General features: G+C 38.6%; 1 protein-coding gene across 1 annotated transcript in view; it reads right to left on the bottom strand.

Annotated features, from left to right (window-relative positions):
• The window catches only part of CCSER2 (coiled-coil serine rich protein 2), a 164,532-nt gene extending 151,410 nt beyond the window's left edge, over positions 1 to 13,122 (bottom strand). Inside the window, exon 1 of the mRNA XM_033131432.1 lies at positions 12,860 to 13,122. The gene's annotated coding sequence lies outside the window, so the exon portion shown is untranslated. The remainder of the gene's footprint in view (positions 1 to 12,859) is intronic.
• Positions 13,123 to 19,892: the final 6,770 nt, after the last annotated feature.

Below are 19,892 nucleotides of genomic sequence, written 5' to 3'. Positions count from 1 at the left end.
TGCCTTCCATTCACACCAAACCACCCAAGGCACGTGACTACACTATAACCTTTCAGGACTCCTTACCGGACTACACCCTACTCCCTGCACTCAAAATGGCACTCACCCACCTTGGTCCACCTTGGGAACTCTCTCTGAAGCCTTTTTCCTTTCTTTCTCGCCTCTTCCACAGAGGAGCTTGTAGGCAGAACAATATAAGCCAAAATGATACACCCCACTCTCAACTCCAAAATATGCAATGTCCAAACAGCCCTTCCAAGGTAACTTCCAAGTGAGAATCTGGTGCCAGCCTCACAAACCCTGAATTCGTCAGAAAGTAAACAAAGATGAACAATATAGCAACAGAAAAAGGTAATATAAATACTCTTAATACTTTTGCAAAATATTCACAATAAATAAAATTCATTTATTTTGAAATGCATGGTAAATAATTTAGAATATAAGGGACTCAAGTTTTAAACTGCTTTCTTCTGCAGATTTAGACTTACAAATATTACAAGCAAGACAAATTTCATCTAAAAGCTGTTTGCAAACCAAGAAAACATTCAAGAAACTAAGAGCACTTCTGTAACTATATCTACATTCAGAAAAGAATGATTCCATACTAAAGGACTTGTGCTTATGAAACATATTAGATGATGTAGAGGTACAACGATTATGTTACCACAAATGCAGCAACAGCACATTAGGCCGGCATCTTCCAGGAACATGAAATAATGGTATGAGGAGTCTCTCCTGGGTATTAACTGACAGTTAAACAACATCTCTTCAAAGCACTGCTCAAATATATTAGCTTGCAGTTCCCCACACTAAGGCGCTCGTTTTTGTCTATTCAGCCTCAAGATCTTCCTGCAGGTAACTGCCCTCAGCCGGCACTTGGACAGAAACACCAAGAGGCACTTTCAAACTTGGAATCCCTTTTCTAGCTCATTAAGAAAATGTCTTCTAAGATCATTTCTGGCACTTATCACAAGCAGACTTTTGTTTCCTTATATCTTTTCTTGATTTTCCCCTCTAATCCTTATAAATCATATTCTTAATCATTAGGTAATTTTGGGGTAAAAAAATATAAATCATTTCCTAACAATGTTATTAATAAAAATATTTAGGAAATTGACCTTTAATAGATACACAAGGATTAGTCCATGGTTCAAGCACTATTCTAGGGTGATGGACCCAATACTATTTTGCCTTTGGCATTCCTACAGAACACAACCAACATGCATTTCCCACAGAATACCCAGGACCAGGCAAAAGACTTTAAAAGGGCTTTTTACAAGTCTGCTCAGATATTGGAGACTGGCTGAGGGAAACAGTAAAGGGAATGGAAAGGAAACAGCTCCATCATCAGGACTCTACAGCTAATGGAAAATGAGGGACAGGAAAACAGAAGTCAAGATGATTTGGGGTTTATAATTTGGGTAACTGAGTGACTGGCAGCATCATTAATCAAGATAGGAAAACGAGGTGAATGCATGGGTCTGGAGAAGACCATGCACTTAATTTTTGATGTTCTAAGTTTCAGGTTTTCTACTAGACTATCAGATGGGCATCCTAAGTAGCAAAACTAAGGACTGGAGTGCTCAAGAGAAAAATGGGCTGAGGTAATGAACCCCAGGAAGGAGATAATGAAAAACAACATGTGTTCAAAAAAGCGTGGCAGAATGAAGAAAAAAGCGGCCAGCCTGAAACCTCAGGAAACATGAACATTAAGGAACTAGAGTCAGTAAAGACAGCTGAGAAAGAATAGGTAAGAAAGAGAAACAGGAAAGAGTGATGCCAAGAAGACAAAGGAAGAGAGGGTGGTTAAGAACATGGACCTGATCATATAAAAGATTCAGAATGGATTTACCAATTAGCAACTATGTCCAAAGACAGATACAATTTCAGTAAGTACAGGAAGCAAGGAAAAAAAACAAAACACTGTTGGGAGAGGGAACGCCTCAAACAAACAAGGCAAAAAAGAAAAAATGTGAAAGTGTGTTTAGAACAGGAAAAGTGTGAAGTGTGTTTAGAATAGAATGTAGAAGAGTTTTGCTGGAATGGAAGGTTCACAAAGCAAAAGACAAGAAAGGAGGTCTAGGCCAAAGGCTATGCATTGAAGGTTTTATTCTGTTTTGGACTTTATTCTGTGAGCAGGAAGAACAAAGACAGACAGCTTTTTTTCTTTTTAAGAGAACTACTCTGGTGACAGTGTGGATGATGAACTGGAATGACAAGAGAGTTGACAGGGCAAGCTAGTAAGCAGTCTTAAAATTATCTAAACACAGTAACAAGGGCCTAAAAGAGGTTGGCAATAGCCAAAGTAAGAATTAAGGGAGACACGAAAGAGAGGGTGTCCTAGATATTCCACTATTACTATATTATTCCACTCACCACTGTATCGTAATAATTTTGGGAACCTCTCTCATTCAGCCTTTCATCACTACTGCTAACAAATTAAGAACACGGGAAGTGGCCAAAAAGTTGTTTGTTGAATTATAATAGAACTCAGTAATGATAAGATATAGAAGTGAGACAAAGATATTGCAGAGAAACCTAAGTAACTTACAAGAGTGATATAGAAAACACTACTGGAGAAGTCATGATTAAGTTTAGGGAATGAGTTTAAGACAGAAAGTATCTAAGGCCAATATCCAAATAGAAATACCAAAGAGAAAAAAATGAAACCACAGAGAAAGAAAAACTCAGATATTTAGACATTTGAGAAATCATCAACAGATCTCATTATTTGCTGATAAAAACAAATATTTAATAAAATATTAATTTCCTAAGACACTTTGGGGTATGACTATCTTTAAGCATGCTATCTGAATTGCTCATTTGTGTATTTTGTACAAATTAAATTGATGTAAAAGCCCAACCAAAAGGGTCAATCAAAACTAAGTCAATCTTGAGAAATTATTTGCTTGACTCAAATAATTAACTCAACAAAAATTTACTGAGTGACTATAACTTTGTGTTGGGGCAAGGGGGACTACATATGAAAGCAAACAGAGTAAAATACAAAATATACAAAGAAATAACTGCGACATGTTATAGGAACACAGGTAACGGGGTACAGAGACTATAATGAAGGATAGGTAGAGGAATCATGATAAAAATATGCCTAAAAGCTTTCCTGGAAAAGGAGACATCTATACTGAGCTTTTAAAAAGATGAAGTGATTTAACAAGATAGCTAAGAAGTTGAATGGTATTCTGGAAAAGGGGAACAGTATGTGCAAAACACAGATGTCAAGGAGTTTCTCATCTTCGTGGAACCATGACAGAAGGTGAGGGCCACGGGGTATGGGGGACTTTCCGTACACTGATAAAGAATTTGACCATTATCTTGTGGTCCTGTGGTCAGAAACGTCAGATGTACATTAGAACCTCCTAGGGAGCATTCCAGAGCCCCTAAAGCAGAGGGCAAGAAGCAAAAAAGAGGGTGAACTAACTTGCGTAGACAACGAGGAGACACAGAAGATTTTTAAGCAATAAGAGGACCTGATCATATCTGTGCTTCAGAAATCCAAAATTAGGAGCATGGAGGAGGGGCCCAGGGAAGAAAATCTGGAGGAAGACCAACGAGGAAGATTAAGAATCGACTGCAATGATGCTCCAGCTCTAAATATTGATAACTACTTACTCAAACATAAATGCACCACTAAAAGAGGCACGTAAAGTGCTGTAACTGTAAAATGGGCTTTCAGCGTAAGTTTCTGAACTCATCTCAGGTATCAACTCAATAATCAGAAGCAATTACAGTAAAAGTGTGGTCAGGTACATTAGAAAAAAAGAAAAAAGAGTGGCCATCAAATTTTCCCCTTAATAGTACTTCATTTATACTTTAATTTAAAAGCATTTTTAATTTTATTTTTTAAAAAGTACTTACTTATAGTAAAGCTATCAGATCAGACAGAGATTAGCAAAGAAAAATTTATAAGCTACCACAAGGCAAGCATGTGCAAAACTGCTGAGAATAATAAACAGGTAAAAGTTACCAGAGAAAAATAGGTTGGGGAAAAAAAAAAAGATCATTTAACTCATTTCCTAATAACTCATTAAAAAAAGTGTTAACCACATAGAAAAACTAGTTTTGAACTGATGAAAATGCACCAAACTGGGGGGAGTGGATATTTTTTTAACACTTCTCCCCCTAGCCACTGTCTTCATTTGAAAGAAATAGGTTAATACACAGGACATAGGTATGATACTGACAAACCTTGGGTACACAGATTAGGATAAAGTTAATTTCATTTAGTTTTCAAAGAAATGGTTACTGTAACTTTTTTTTTCTCTGTGGGATCATTCCATCAGCTATAAATACTTCTATTTATAGAAATATACTAAAAAAAAATCCATCTTAAAAATAAATAAAAATTCCTTGACTCCACATCCCCTCCAGCTATCACCCTGTTTTTCTCAACTTCAATTTGTAGCAAACTCCTTGAGTCCCTGAGAGAACCCGCTCTCTCCAATTCCTCTCCTCCAACTCTCTTAAACCCACCCAATCACGTTTCATCTCCACCACGTGTTAAGATTAGCAATGGTTTTCATATCACTAACCCTACGCCACATCTTAGTCCTTCACCTAACAGCGTCTGACACCGCTGTTCATTCACTCCTTCCTTCTTCAAACCCTTCACTTGGCTTCAGGGGTACCCTTCACTCCTAATTCTCTTCCTTCTTCATTGGGATGCTTCCTAGTCTCCTTTGCTAGCTCTAGCTCTAACTTCTCTCTCTCTCCCTCTCTCTCCCTAAACATTACAGAATTCCAAGGCAAAGTCTCTGGTCTTCTCCAGCCACACTCACCCCCTGGATTACCTTAATCAGTTCTCGTATCTCTATGCCAATGACTGGAAACGTATATCTCCAGCCCAGACCTCTGCCCTGAACTGTAGACTCATGTATACCCAGCTGTCTAGACAGTATCTCTACTTGGATTGCTAATTTAACATGTCCCAAACTGAACTCATTACTTCCTTCTAAAAACCTGCTTATCCTGCAGCTTCCCCATCTCAGTAAATGGCACCTCCATTCTTCCAGTTGTTCAGGCCAAAACCCACAGCTTCAGGCCAAAATCCACCATCAAATTCTGCTGGCTCTGCCTTCAAAATGTATACAGAATTTGAGTACTTCTCCTAAACCCTGCCTAAAATCACCATCATTTCCCACCCAGGGTTATTGCTGGAGCCTGCTGAAGGATCGCATTATGTCCTGCCTCCGACATTCTCTAAATAGCAGTTGAGAGGTCTATTTAAAACCACCCAAAACCCTTAAATGGCTTCCCACTTGCAGGGTACAAGCCAAAGTCCTACTGGCCTACAAAGCCACGTATGACCTTTCAGGCCTCCTTCTCCCATCCCCCTCCACTCATCTTCCACCCGTCATTCCCCTCACTGCCTCCACAGAGCCGCCTGCCACTCCTCAAACAGAATAGGCTCGCTGCAGCCACAAGACGTTTGCACGCTACTTTCATCTTCCTCAAATGCCTGTGCCATATCTCCTCCAATACCATCCATCACTACAGCCTTCTCTAAAACAGCAGCGCCCCTCTCTCACATGCTCTTTCCAACCTTATTCTGCTTTGGTTTTCTCCACGGCACTGGAATAGCTGACACATTACATATATACTTGTTTATTTCCTATATGTTGTCATTAGGATAGAAAATGTTTTCTTCACTGCACATAACAAGTGCTCAACGTGTATTTCTTGAAAGGATGTATGACAAGAATAAGGAAAATTCAGAATTAGTATCTGGCCCCAGGCCTGGGTTGAGGAAATTTACAGCGAGTAACCTAAGTCCTGGAAAAACAGTGACTGCAAGAAAGGCCACAGCAATGGCAAAGTTTACAATAATCGCTGATGCCAATAAAATGAAGGTTGACAAGCCCAGACTATCCCAAAATGAAGAAAATAAACTTGAGAAAAATTTTAAGAATAAAAATAAAAGGAAGAATAAGAAAACCAATGGCCATCCCTGCCTCGCCACTCCGTGTAAAGAAATACTACCTGGATATGTTTCCTGTACACTGGCCTACCAACTCACACCCAAATATCACCAGACCCATTCTACACATCAAAATAGCTGTTATGGAAAGTTCCTGCTTTTCTAAGTTATGATCTTCAGAGAAAATTGTAACTCCCAACCCTAACACTGGCTGCCAAGACCTAATGGTCAGAGAAAGCTCTCCAATTTCCCCAAAGCACTCAGGCTGCAACCAAATAGCATTAATAAGATGACGACAACAGCAAATCAAGTACCTTCTGGTGTCCGCCTATCTTTGTTGTCCCTAGTGTATTCACTAAAGGCTCAGGCATCAAAGACTGTGATATCTTGGGATGGGGGTAGGGGTGTGTCAGAGGGAGAAAGAGAAAAAGAGAATGAATTTCAAGAAACGGGACCTGGATTGTTTTTTGCATTTTACAGAGAGGTAGACTGCCAGGAACTAGAAAGCACCAACTAAGATATAAGATGTCACCTGGACTTTTCAACACCAGACACCAAGACAGAGATCGCAGAAGGACGAAAACCCTGAAATGTCCAGCAAAAGAGCTGTCTTGCATCTCCCATTCCCATACATGGAACTGAAGCTATGGGGCAGGAGGCCACAGCGACAGATATGAAAGGAAGGGAGGAGAGGAGTAATTACCCATGTTTGCTTGTTTGTTCGTTTGTTTCCCGTTCTTTTTTCCTTCCCATTGTACTTACTAAGTACAAAAACCAGAAAAAAACTGGGAAGGAGACGGCAGAGTGAAGGGTGAGAATGCTCGGAAGCAAATGGAAGCAGAAGAAATCAAGCACAAATTCCTTTTCTAAGTGACTCTTTGAAAAACAGACATATGAAGTTAAGAACCAACCAAGGAAATTTTTAAAAAGCCCCCACACCTCAGATAATAGAACAACAGAAATTCTTAATTATTTGGAATAATGGTGTTGGGGCATTGTTAAAAATCAACAAACCTCAAAGATAATCCAACTACATTCAAACTAACCGACTGATCAATATGGAAAAACAAACAGGTGAAAATCTTCAACTTTTCATGGATCCAGCCTTTCAGAATCTTCTGGGTTCCTAATGGCTCCACATCTCAAAATAACCAATTAGAAGTTTTGAAAGTCAGTGAAGTAACTCAACTCAACAGAGAAGAGCTGAAAACTCAGAGATTACACCTAACATACTCTGATTGGTCAATTCACTTAAAAAGAAAGGAGGGTTCTGATTGGTTGCTCTTATTAGGTTGAGTCAAGCCCCAGCATCAGTACCCACAGCAAGCAGATGTTAGAAGCTAGAAAAGGCAGGAGGTGACAGGATACACTGAGAAAGGTATGGGGGAGGGGGTGTCTGGAACAAAGGAAAGACAATTTAGCTCTATACAACCTCTGGCCATCAGCCTATCACATTAGGGCACACCAATCATAACCAGTTGTACCTGGAGGTGTGGCATGCTGTGTTTACTTCTGTGCTAAAGCTTCCCTCTCCTTAACATTCCTCCCCTGATCTGAACTGATGGCTCTCCCCCCACCTCCCTGACAGCTATCACTTTCTAGAGCTCCTCTTCCTCCATCCACTCTTAGATTTCAGTGATCCGGTGTTTGGTGTTTCCCAGAGGCCGTTCAGTCTCTTGCCCTCTTCCTGTATTAGCTCATCTTGTATTAGCTCATGCCTTCTACTCAGTCCCATCCTTGACAAGCACATAATCCAGTGGGGGAGGCAGATGTGTAACCAAATTAGGTACAATACATCACAATCAATGCTATGAAAGAAATAGAACAAAGTGCTGTCAGCGCATCTTCATCTGTCATTACCTTATTCCACATCTTCCAAATCAACACTCCAGCTTCCCACTCTCTTCTAAGTCAGTTACCAGGTCCTGTATCTTTCCATAATATCCCCTCATCTCCAAATCCACCTTGTGGTTCAGGCTTTGTTTCTCATATGACCTATTTCAACCACTTCCTACCAGGAACACAAATCAATATATTTCCACATTGCTGCATCAGCCATCTCTCTAAAAGATATAACATACCATATCAACCCCTTGCTTTGAAACATCTAATATTATTACAATGCCTAAGAGATAAAAGGTCAAATTCTTAGCACAAAAAAAATAATATAATACACTTTTCAAATAGAGCTTTTAAAAGTAGGCAGACTAAGTTCTGGTTCCACTGCTTACTAGCTGTGTTACCTCTAGCGGATCACTTTACCTCTCTAAGCTTTCCTATTTGCAAAATGAGGATACGAAAAGAACCTACCTCTCCAAGGGTTGTTAGGAGGATTAAGTAAGAAACTCCATGCCAAATACCAACACAGTACCCAGCACTCAATCGATACTATTAGCCTGGGATGTCTTATATATCTAGAATATCTCACTCTCCAAAGGAAGCCGATAATCAAGGCCTTACTTTCATGTATTTTAGAATGATTAACAGTAAGAGTTAAATCAGAAATGGCTTTCTGGTTAATCCTGAACCCCAAAAAAAATCAATTAACCAAAATACTGCTTTTATGAAAATTTTGGTTTGTCCAAATTTACTATAATTTATTAAAAAAACAAGTACCCATTTATTTAAAAAATAACTAGGTTTTCTTTTGTTTCCTAGCTGCTTACCAATGGAAACTCACTTAGATATTTATAAGAATGTGATTCTCTATAGCATAAAATCCACATAAATTAAATTCAATCTCAACTGCATATATAATTTGCTAAAGAAATATATATATATATATATATATATATATATATATATATATAACCACAAATTCTAGAAGCTTAAGAAAAATAAAGTGTGCATCCTATGTGGACATTCATTCATTCAGACCTCACAATCAAAAGATGAAATCACAAAATTTTGTTTAAAAGCTGGTGATTTTAATAATTTTAAAAACTGCAAAATTACAACAATAAAAACACCAAAAAAAGATCAGAAGCATATTTTAGGAGATTAACATATTTATGATGTTAGGCGCTAATGAAAATTAGTAAGAAGATTCCAGTGAATTTATATGCAAAGGACAAACAATTCATACAAAAGAGAAAATAAGACTAGGAAAATACTGCATTTGCTTTTCTATTATGGATAGAGATGTTAGACAGCAGATACCCTTACACCCATTTTTTTAAAACAAACTTTTAAAAACAAGCCTATAAAACTGTGATAAAACTGGTCAACCAAACTGCAGGAGGCAGTATAAATCAATACAACCTTTCAGAAATAAATCTGGCAATATTTTTCAAAAGTTACAAAAACCTTCATATTGTTTAACCTAGTAATCCCCCTCCTGAAACTTTAGCCTAAAGGAAAGAAGCAAAACGAACGACAGAGACATATCAACTGCATTACTTGCAAAATGGGAAGCAACTTAGATGTCCAATTATTAAAAATAAGCACCTCAATGTAATCAATAATGTTGTAAAGATTTAGTAGGGTATCCGATGGACACTTGTCTCACTAGGGAGACCACCTCAGGGATGATGTAGATGCCTGATCACTGCACTGTACACCTAAAGCTGAAGCTGAACAATAATGAATGTCAACTACATGTGTGTGTGCGCGCGTACTTACAAGAAGTGGAGTACAGCATTAGGAAAAGAGAGTGGAAATGTAATGGCTGTGTGCGATGTCAGAGGGATAGTGGATGGGGGTAGGGGGGTTCACACAATGTGAGGGATATAAAAGATAAACGTCTAAGTATCACTTTGTCTTGTGCACCTGAAACTAATAAAAAAACAAATAAATAAAAAGCACCTCAACTCGTAATATTCTATAATTTAAATGTACAAAAACTATAGCAAAAAATATTAACCATGAAAGCAAATATTAAACGTTGCATTTATGCTTTGATTAGAGTATAAAATCATGTATATATGGTGAGAAATAAATGAGAATAAAGTAAAAGCTTATTTTGATTTTTTCTTATTTATTTGACTATTAAGTTGTTTGTAAAATAAGCAGCCTGTTGGAATTAATCAGGCCCACCACAGTAAGTGCACATTTTAAAATTGACTTTTCAGAGGCATGAAACCACAATCATCAACTTTTTTCCCAAAACAACCTATCACATAGAGTAGTAATCAGATACGCTCCTCTCACATACAAAACTAGCTAAACATGTAATTTTAGCCATGCTATTAGCCAGCTGTAACCTTGTTATATTAAAATCTCATTTTACCATCAAAATGTAACTGTATGTGGGATCTCCATATGGTGAGCAGAAGCCACTTGTTATGGGGTATTTGGAGAAAGGGCCCCAAGAACTGATGTTAAAAACTATCTGACCAAATGGAATGGTGAAGCTTAGGTTTCCCTATATCCCCAGATGAATTATCATGTTTCTCAGCTACTCAAGCGCTCTAAGCCCCAAGGAGTGGCAGCTAAGTAGTCAAAGAGGGAGAAAGTGCAAGCCAATCTGCTCTCCCTCTGAAAATTAGCAATGTCCTAATTTTCTCCCAAGGAATAATGAAAAACACAAGCATGAAGTCAGGAATTCTGGGATACAGGTTATTAACATCAAGCAAGTTATTTGATCTTTTGGGCTTTAGTTGTTTACTGGGTAAAATTCTAAAAGCTAAACCAAATAATCTATTCTTTCAAGTTCAATATTCTATTAATTTAATAGCCCTCCTTTACCAATACATGCCCAAGCCTCTCAAAACCTCCCACTCAGATTGTAACACAATTATTAAGACTTAGCATTAGGAAAGTGGGGGCAAAGGTAAAATACACAGATACTCAAAAGAACTGGATGGATTGTGTGCCGACTAACTCTGTCCCTTTCTACCTGTATGACCTTAGGCAAATTACTTTACCTCAAATTCCTAAGATCAAAGATCCTTACCAGCCATTCCCCTTCATTCTTACATAAAACAGAAATGCACTGCTTTCTTTTTTGTTCTTAACCAGCAACAAAAATTTTGACTTCATTCTTGGAATTTAAAAGTACCTTGTTTGTACATTTACCTTTTCTAAGTTTTCTGATATTGAAAGAGGTAGTGAACACATTTTGCCTATCTTACAGCTATATTCGAGATGAGAGCATTCCTCAAAAATGTATTCAATAGTTTTTAAGCAGGTGTGCCACACAACAGTATGTGCCAGAGTTGCAAAGGTCCCTTCTCTTAAGAAGCCCAAAAGTCTTGTGGACACAGAAATACAAACAAATCATTAACCACCAATTGACAAATGCTAACTGTATAATGTACAATGTACTACTGGATCAGTCAAGAGAAGCGGGATAAAATGTCTGGACAAGATTCAGTTGATATTTTGCTTAGGTCTTGAAGCGCAACTTGTTTACTAAGTAGAGAAGAATTCTCAACAGAAGGTACAGTGTAAAACAGGAAAAATGTCATCTTCAGAGACCTCTGAGTAGTCCTTGAATGGAGAGGAAAGGCAAAATGGTAGAAGATGAAATTAGAAACATACACAAGTACCAGAAATTGTGAAGGGCTTGGACTTTTATCAAATACAGATTATGGAGGGTCACTGGCAGACTTTCAAATATGGAATCAAAGTCCCCCTCTTCTATACAGACAAAGGAATTGAGTCAAATGGAGAGTTCGCTCTTAGGATGGCTTCTAGCAGTTTCTTACTATGGCACATTAATACAGCACTGAAGTAAAACAGTGTGAATTACAGCTAAAAGATTAAAGAAGCAAAACAGTATGAATTACAGTTAAAAGATTAAAAAAAAGATTTTTATTTTTTAACCTAAAGATTATTTGAAATCAATATTGTTGGGAACACTAAAGAAAACCATCATTTAAGAAAATACTAAACAGCTATAATGAATTAAGAGAGCTGAACAGTAATAACATCTGAGAAGAAGACTGACTTCAGGCAAAACATTCAGAAATGTTTAAATGATTACCATATATTGATTTCAGAAAGACATGTTTTAGGCCTATCTTTTACAAGAGGAGAGCATTTTAAATTCCTTTTGGTTAAAGATGAGCTGCCACCACTTAACTCTTTGAACTAGTTTAGATTTTTTTTTTAATGGCAAAATGCCATTATATTTTAATGCTCAGAAAAATAAGGAGAAAAGGAATGTCTTTTCAAATGGCTATTTTAAGGAGCCTAAAACTCGATTTATCTCACCAATGGGAGGAAACATCCACATGTCAAGCTGGGACCACTGAGAGTCCCTGCATCCGTAATTTCCACACGGCTAAGGCCTAGTCTTGGAACAGCAAGCCTAATTGGCTGGGTAGCCCACAAAGATGAATTTGCAATTATTTAAATTCACATTCAAGTTTAGTCATCAAAGACTACCTCAAAGGAGTCATTCCTCCTTTTAATTATACACAGACACAGAAAAAAGGTGCATAAAAAATATATATAAGGTACTATAAAAACAGCAAATGTCTAAAAAGAAGCAGCCGAACCTGTGGAAACGGTGTTATCCACCAAAGTTTCATCTCAGGATGTGTTTTACGGTGTGTCTTTTGTTTTGGCCCAGTAATTTAAAAAAAGAAAAAAAGAAAAAGCAGTCCTTTGGGCGCCCAGGTACTTTCGCCTATCAATCCTCACAGCATCCTGACTCTGAAATCACTGGGCATCTCAGCCTTGCCCAGATTTCTCCTGAGAAAGGCGGTAGCCCCAGCTGCTGACGCCCCCGGCGCGCCTGTCACAGCCCTTGGGGCTGGGGGTGGGGGGCATCCGGCCTCCTGGCTTCACACCCGTGTCACCTCAGGCGGCTCGCGGGGTACTCGAGAGGGTCACCCGAGGGCAGGAGGCCAAAGAAGGCCACTGCCTCACCCAGGCTCCAGGGCCTGAGCCCCCGGCCGCGCCCCCTGCCCAGGGCAGTCACAGACGCACGCCCCGCCCCGACTCAGCCCCGGCTCCCGCCCCGACACCGGCTCTTACCCTGCGGAGGTTGTGCTGTCTCCACGGATGCGGCCCAGCTGCGGCTCGCCCAGCGACCTACGGGCCCAAGGACCGCTGGCGAAGCGAGAAACCGCCGATCATATCCCCGGCGGCCTTGCCGCGGGACCCGCAGCTGCCAGCATCTCGTCGGCTGCCTGAGGGAGTGCTGGACTCCAGGGCCACCGCGCCCCCCCCTCGGCCGGCGCCCGCCTGGACTCCGCCCTCCAGGGCCCAAGCACCGCGCGCGCGCAGCCCCGACCCGAGACGCCCCTGCGCAGGCGCGAGCCTCACGGGGCTAGACCCCGCCTTCAGATCCGCCCCCGCCGCCTGCTCCGGCCTCAGCCCACCTCTGACCCCGCCCCAGCCCTCTAGCCAGCCGTTCCAAGGCTCCGCCCCCACATCGAGACCCGCCCCTCTCCCCTGACCTTGCTTGTCTGCCCCCTGACTCAGGTCTTTGCTCCGCCCAAACGGTAACATCAATCCCGCGGAAGATACCCACCTCTAGCATTGGTGGATTAACATTTGCTGCTTGACCTGAGTGGAACTTGTCAACTCCGCCTCCTGATCCAGAAAATTTAGAAGTTGTTTGAGCTTTGGAACTGACATGTGCTCCCCTGCCATCTTTTGTTTATGTAGACACAACATTTTGTGTTTGCAAATCCATTCCTGTTCCCTGCCTTCCAGTGCTCTGGGATGTGCCTGAACCATGCACCCTGCCTACCGTGCAAAAATAGGAGATCTTACTGAGCCTGAGGAAAGGAAGGAGCACTCCCAAGTGCTGAGATTTACAGCAACTCAATGGTGCTTCCAATCTGGGTTCTTTTGGCCAAGAACCAGGCCTTCCTACCCTTTGTGGCTTCCCACAGGACATCCCCTCTTTTCTTTCTTGATGGCTGGGCCTACCTCGAGTGCCCTTACCATGGAGGCCTACAGAGCTTGGTTCAGTTTAAATTAAAGCCCTGGAGCTCCCCTTTTCTGGTGGTAGACTAGCTGCTCTCTAAAATCTTTGGGGCCGCATATAAGTAACGTCATTCGGTTCTCAACCTTTTCTGTCTGATTTATTTCACTTAGCATAATAATCTCAAGATCCATCCATGTTGTCACAAATGGCAGTATTTCCTCTTTTCTATGACACAGTAGTATTCCATTGTGTATATATACCACAACTTCTTTATCCAATCATCTATTGAAGGGCACTTTGGTCGTTTCCATGTCTTGGCCACGTGAATAATGCTGCAGTGAACATCGGCATACATGTATCTTTACAGATAAACGTTTTCAGATTTTGGGGGTCTATACCCAGGAAAAGGATTGCTAGGTTATATGGTATTTCTATTCTTAATTTTTTGAGGCACCTTCACACTGCCTTCCATAGTGGCTACACCAATCTCCATTCCTGCCAATAGTGTATGAGGGTTCCTTTTTCCACACAGCCTCTCCAACACTTATTTTTTTCTTGTTGACAATAGATAGCCATCCTAACAGGTGTGAGGTGATATCTCATTGTGGTTTTGATTTGCATTTCTCTAATAGCTAGTGAAGTTGAGGATTTTTTCATACATGAAAAATGCTTGTATGTCTTCTTGGGAGAAGTTCATGTCCTCTGCCCATTTTTTAATGGGATATAAAACTGAAAGCAACAAAGGAACAAGACAAAGAAATAAAGAAACAAAAACTCATAGACACAGACAACAGTTTAGTGATTACCAGAGGGTAGGAGGGGAGGGGGAATGGTAGAAGACAGTAAAGGGGGTCAAATTTATAGTGATAGAAGGAGAACTGACTCTGGGTGATGAGCACATAATGCAATATATAGATGAAGTAATATAGAATTGTACACTTGAAACCTATGTAGTTTGATTGACCTTTGTCACCCCAATAAGCTTAAATAAATAAATAAATAAAATCCTTGGGGCCACACTTAATCAACACCTTGACTACAATAAATAACATTTAAGGAGAATTTCATAAAAAATATCCACTTCTCTCATCTCTCCAGATTAGTGATACTCCAAGCGGAAAGGAAGTGTGACTGAGATGAGGAGGCATGCTTGATTTGTAGAACCGTATTTCATCTAATAATATACTTTTATATTTGGAAAATTAAGTGTTATTTTTAATATCAACTCCAAGAAATAAAGGTTGAATTTCTCGGATGATAAGATGCATGTTTAAAATGTTGAGAAAGACTAGATCTAAACATTCTACAATTTATTTTTGGATTAAACCAAATCATTAGAAAGGCAAACACCAGACTGAACTCTTGAACACACTCCTCAAGAACATCCCTCAAGAGACGCAGTTACTAATATAGATTTTGGGGTTTATGCCATCAGCTAAATTGAGAAATGGCATAAGAAGAAATGGCTCCCCTATGGGAGCGCTATGGGAACTTGTCAATGGGAATTGGGGAGAATGCTACCCACTCAACAGTCTCCATATGAGGATTTGGGAAAGGAACAACTCCCAGTTCCCAATACCTGTATGCTTCTCCAAAGTGCTAGGTTGTTATCTTGTGACTCCCGGATCTTTCCCTTCTTCCTCTACAAAGGTTACTGGGTGCTTGCTATGTAGGAGTAGTTTCCAGCTTCATCTAATTTTTCTTACTGCTATTTTGTGTTTGTCCCAATTTCCTAATTTCCTTGTCTGTTATCATATCACATTATTTCTATTAATATCAGCCACATTAAATTATATGTAGAAAATAATTTATTATATAATACCAGGGGTGCCGAAAAAATGTATACGCGTGACTTGTATTCCTCTTTTGTTATCGGTATATATTATTATAATTTTAATACAGTTTTTTCCTTTCTTCAAATGTGTATACATTTTTTTGCACTCTCTGTATATCATATCGTACCAAAAAATGTATATGCATTTTAAGAAAGGAAAACTGTATCCGGACACTTCTGATTATGGCAAACTACTTACTGTTTGAGCAACGTTGACCAAAGTGTCCACTTGTATACATTTTTTGGCACCCTCGGATATATCCCCAGAAGTCTGACCTCTGAGGGTCTGAAGCCTGCCTATAACTGAGGTGAAGGGTAAGAGAGCAGACCAAGCTGAATAGTGGTTCATTAATTTTAGCATGCATCAGAATCCCCTTGGGAGCCTAGTAAAGCACAAATTCCTGGGTGCCACCCTTAGAGTTTCTGATCAGCAGGCTTGGGGTGGCACCTACGAATTTCTATTTCTAATAAGTTTCCAGGGGAACAATACCCCGGGGGAACAAACCTTGAAAACCACTGCACTGAAGTAACTCTTCATCGTTACTAATCAATTAGTATCATCCTAATCAATTAGGTAGGAGATGACCATCTCTCAGGAACCCTTGAAGACCTGAGGAGAGACAACGGTTTAAGTGTCACATACTATCACAAATGTGGCAACCTTCAACACAAATCTAGGCAGAAAAGATAATAACTGAAAAGGGCAGGGCATGACCCCAGCCCCATGAGCTGAGGGAGTAAAACAGAAGATGAAGAGTCCGAGGCAGATGGTTTGAAATTCTGTGGTGGAAATGTTCGTGGTTTGCCAAATACTCCTGTGTGTTTTTTTGGATGGACCCTGTAGTATCAGAGCACAAAAACAAGGAGTCAGGTGATCTTGCAGGATCCAGAATGTGCGGGAAATAAAGCTTCTGATTTACAGATGTCTGTGTGGAGTCTAGAGAAGAGTTAGCAAGCATATTTACACACTTTTTACTATGCATTTTTTGATTAGAAAAAAAGGTACCTATGGTATAAACAGTAGAAAAAACAAGGAAAAGACTTTTCTCATAATTCTCGTACAAACATACTTAATACAATCACAAAAGCATTTCAGCATATTTTCCTAATTTATAGACATCCCTAACATGTTTTATTAATTTGGAGTTAATATTCCTGGGAACTTTTTGTACATATGTCTGTATATATGTATTTATTTGTTTATTGCTTAAATAATACAAATTTATTATGTTTGAAAAGGTGCTCAGCATCACTAATCATCAGGGAAATACAAATCCAAACCACAGTGAGATACTACCTCGCACATGTTAGAATGGCTGTTGTCTAAAAGAGAAGAGATAACAAATGATGGCAAGGATGTGGCTAAAAGAGAACCTTTGTGCACTTTTGGTGGGAATGTAAATTGATACAGCCACTATGGAAAATAGTATGGAGGTTCCTCAAAAAATTAAAAATAGGACTAACATATGACCCAGCAATCCATTTTTGGTGATATAGCCAAAGGAAATGAAATGGTTATCTTGAAAAGGTATCTGTGCCCCAATGTTAATTAGTGACAATAGCCAAGACAGGAAAACAACCTGAATGTCTATTGACAGATGAATGGATGAAGAAGATGGAGTACATACATACAATGGAATATTACTCAGCCATAACGAAGAAGGAAATACTGCCATTTGTGACAACATTGATGGATCTTGAGGACATCCTATGAATAAATCAGACAGAGAAAGACAAATACTGTATGATCTCACTTATGTAAGTGGAAGGTAAAACCAGCCAAATTTGTATAAAAAAAGAATGGAATGATGGTTGCCAGGGGCTGAGAGATGAGAGAAATGGGGAGAAGTTGGTCAAAGAGTACAAACTTTCAATTATAAGATGAATAAGTTCTGGATGCTTAATATACAGCATGGTGACTATAGTTAACAATATTATTATATACTTGAAAGTTGCTATGAGAATAGAGCTTCAATGTCCTCACCATAGCAACAACAACAAAAATGTAATTATGTTAACTAATCTTAATAATTATAGCAATCATTTTGCAATATGTAAGTGCATCAAATCATGACATTGTAGACCTTAAACTTACACATTGTTATTATATGTCAATTATATCTCAAAAAAGTTGGGGGAAAATAATAAATTTATTCTCTTAAAATTCTGGAGGTTAGAAGTCTGAAATCGATCTCACAAGACTAAATCTTCTGTTGTTCACTTTAAAAAATGAATGCAATTTTCTCTCTTTTCATATGGCTATCCAGTTATCTCAACACCATTTTTTTAAGTACATTCTTTTCAACAGTGTCAGAACAACTGAAAATCTACATAGACTTTTTAAAAATCAACTTTGACATCTACCCACAAATTAAGTGTGAAAGTTAACATAAAGCTTGTTGTAGAAGAAAATATCAGAGATTTGTTTACAATTTGGGATAGGTTAATGTTTCTTAGGCAGAACCCAGAAAATACTAAACATAAAAGAATAAATTGATAAATTGGACTTCAGCAAAACTAAAAATCTGCATTCATCAAGACATAATCGAGAAACTGAACAGACAACCCACAGAGTGCGAAACAATATTCACAAGATAACTAAATCTAAAAAAAAATTTGTGAATCTGAAAAATAACTTGTTTTAAGAATATTTAAAGAACTCACTCAAATCAATAATACAAACACAAAGGACCCAAAATTTTAAATGAGCAACAGTCTTGAATAGAGTCCATAAAAGAGGGTTTGTGAATGAGCATATGAAAAGGTACTTAACAGCACTAGTCACAGGGGGAAATGCAAATTAAAATGAAATACATTTCACACCCACTATAATGGCTAAAATTTTAAACGATTGATAACACCAAATGTTGGGAAGAATATAGAGCAATTGGAACTCTCATACACTACTGGTGAGAATTAAATTGTAGAAACATTTTGAAGCTCATTCTGGCAGTTTCTCATAAGGTTAAAGAAACCCCAGTCTATGACTCAGCCACTTCCATTTTAGGTATTAACTCCAGAGGAATGAAAACATGGCCACAAAATGACTTAAAGAAGAATACTCACAAAGGCCCCAAATTGGAAACAATCACATATCTATGAACAGGTGAATGGATAAACAAATTGTTGTATATTCATAAATGGAATACTAAATCAGCATTAAAAAGAAATGAACTATTGATACATGTAGAAGCAGCTAGGTGCAAAAGAGTACATAATGTATGATTTCATTTATATGAAATTCTAGAACAGGAAATATTTATCAATGATGGTAGAAATCAGAACAATAGTTGAGTGGTTACTTTAGGGGTGGGCATGGGGTGATGTTGAATGAAAAGTGGCAGGAGAAAACTTTGTGGGGTTCTGGAAACCTTATGTACTTTGATTGGCATAGTGGTTCCATTGCTGTATAGATTTGTCAAAACACATGGGACTATATGAATAAAAGCTGTGTAATTTCATATGATAATTATTCCTCAATTCAAAGAATATTTCTTTAAGTCCATCATTTCCTCACTGATTCTAGATCCTGCCATTGTCATGTATTACCTTTTCAAATGCAGTGGAGTCTATTTCTGGATTTTTCAATTCTGTTCCATTGATCATTCTGTATATAAATAGGCCATTGCCAAAATGTTTTAAATATAGAAGCTATGTAATATATTCTAATGTCAAAGCAATTAACTATTGCTCTATTTTTTTTTTTTACAGGGGGTTTCTGGCTACTTTTGTTTCTCTATTCTTCTAAATATATTTTGTAATCAACTTACCTGGGTAAAAAATAAAACCATAGTATTTTATTGGAATTGTTTGGAATACAACTGTCCCTAACATTTCTATGAGGTTGAATCTTCTTTTACAGTTGTCCTCCTTTGGACATTATCTGTTATACATATACCTTGGTATTTTGTGAATCATAATAAATGGGGACTTCTTTTCCATTATGTCTTTTATCTCTTTCTTGTTTGCAGGTATGAAGGTCTTTGTGTTTTATATGTTAATTTGATAAAATATTTTTGGCACTTTAATAAATTATCTTGTTTGTACTAGTTTTCCCATTAATTCTTTGGGTTTTGCCAGATATATAAGCATGCCCTCTGTCAATAGCCCTGGCTAATGCCTCCAACTCTACATTATATACCAGTGGTGCCAAAAAAAATGTATAAAAGTGAACACTTTGGTCAACGTTGCTCAAGCAGTAGTTTGTCGTAATCAGAAGTGTCCAGACGCTGACGGTAACCACTTTCAGCACCTCTTGTAATTGCAGAAGTTAAACGTGACTTGTATTCATCTTTTTA

The sequence above is a fragment of the Rhinolophus ferrumequinum genome, chromosome 16 (assembly GCF_004115265.2).
Source record: "Rhinolophus ferrumequinum isolate MPI-CBG mRhiFer1 chromosome 16, mRhiFer1_v1.p, whole genome shotgun sequence".
Taxonomy (NCBI): domain Eukaryota; kingdom Metazoa; phylum Chordata; class Mammalia; order Chiroptera; family Rhinolophidae; genus Rhinolophus; species Rhinolophus ferrumequinum.
This window is presented reverse-complemented; position numbering and strand designations above follow the sequence as displayed.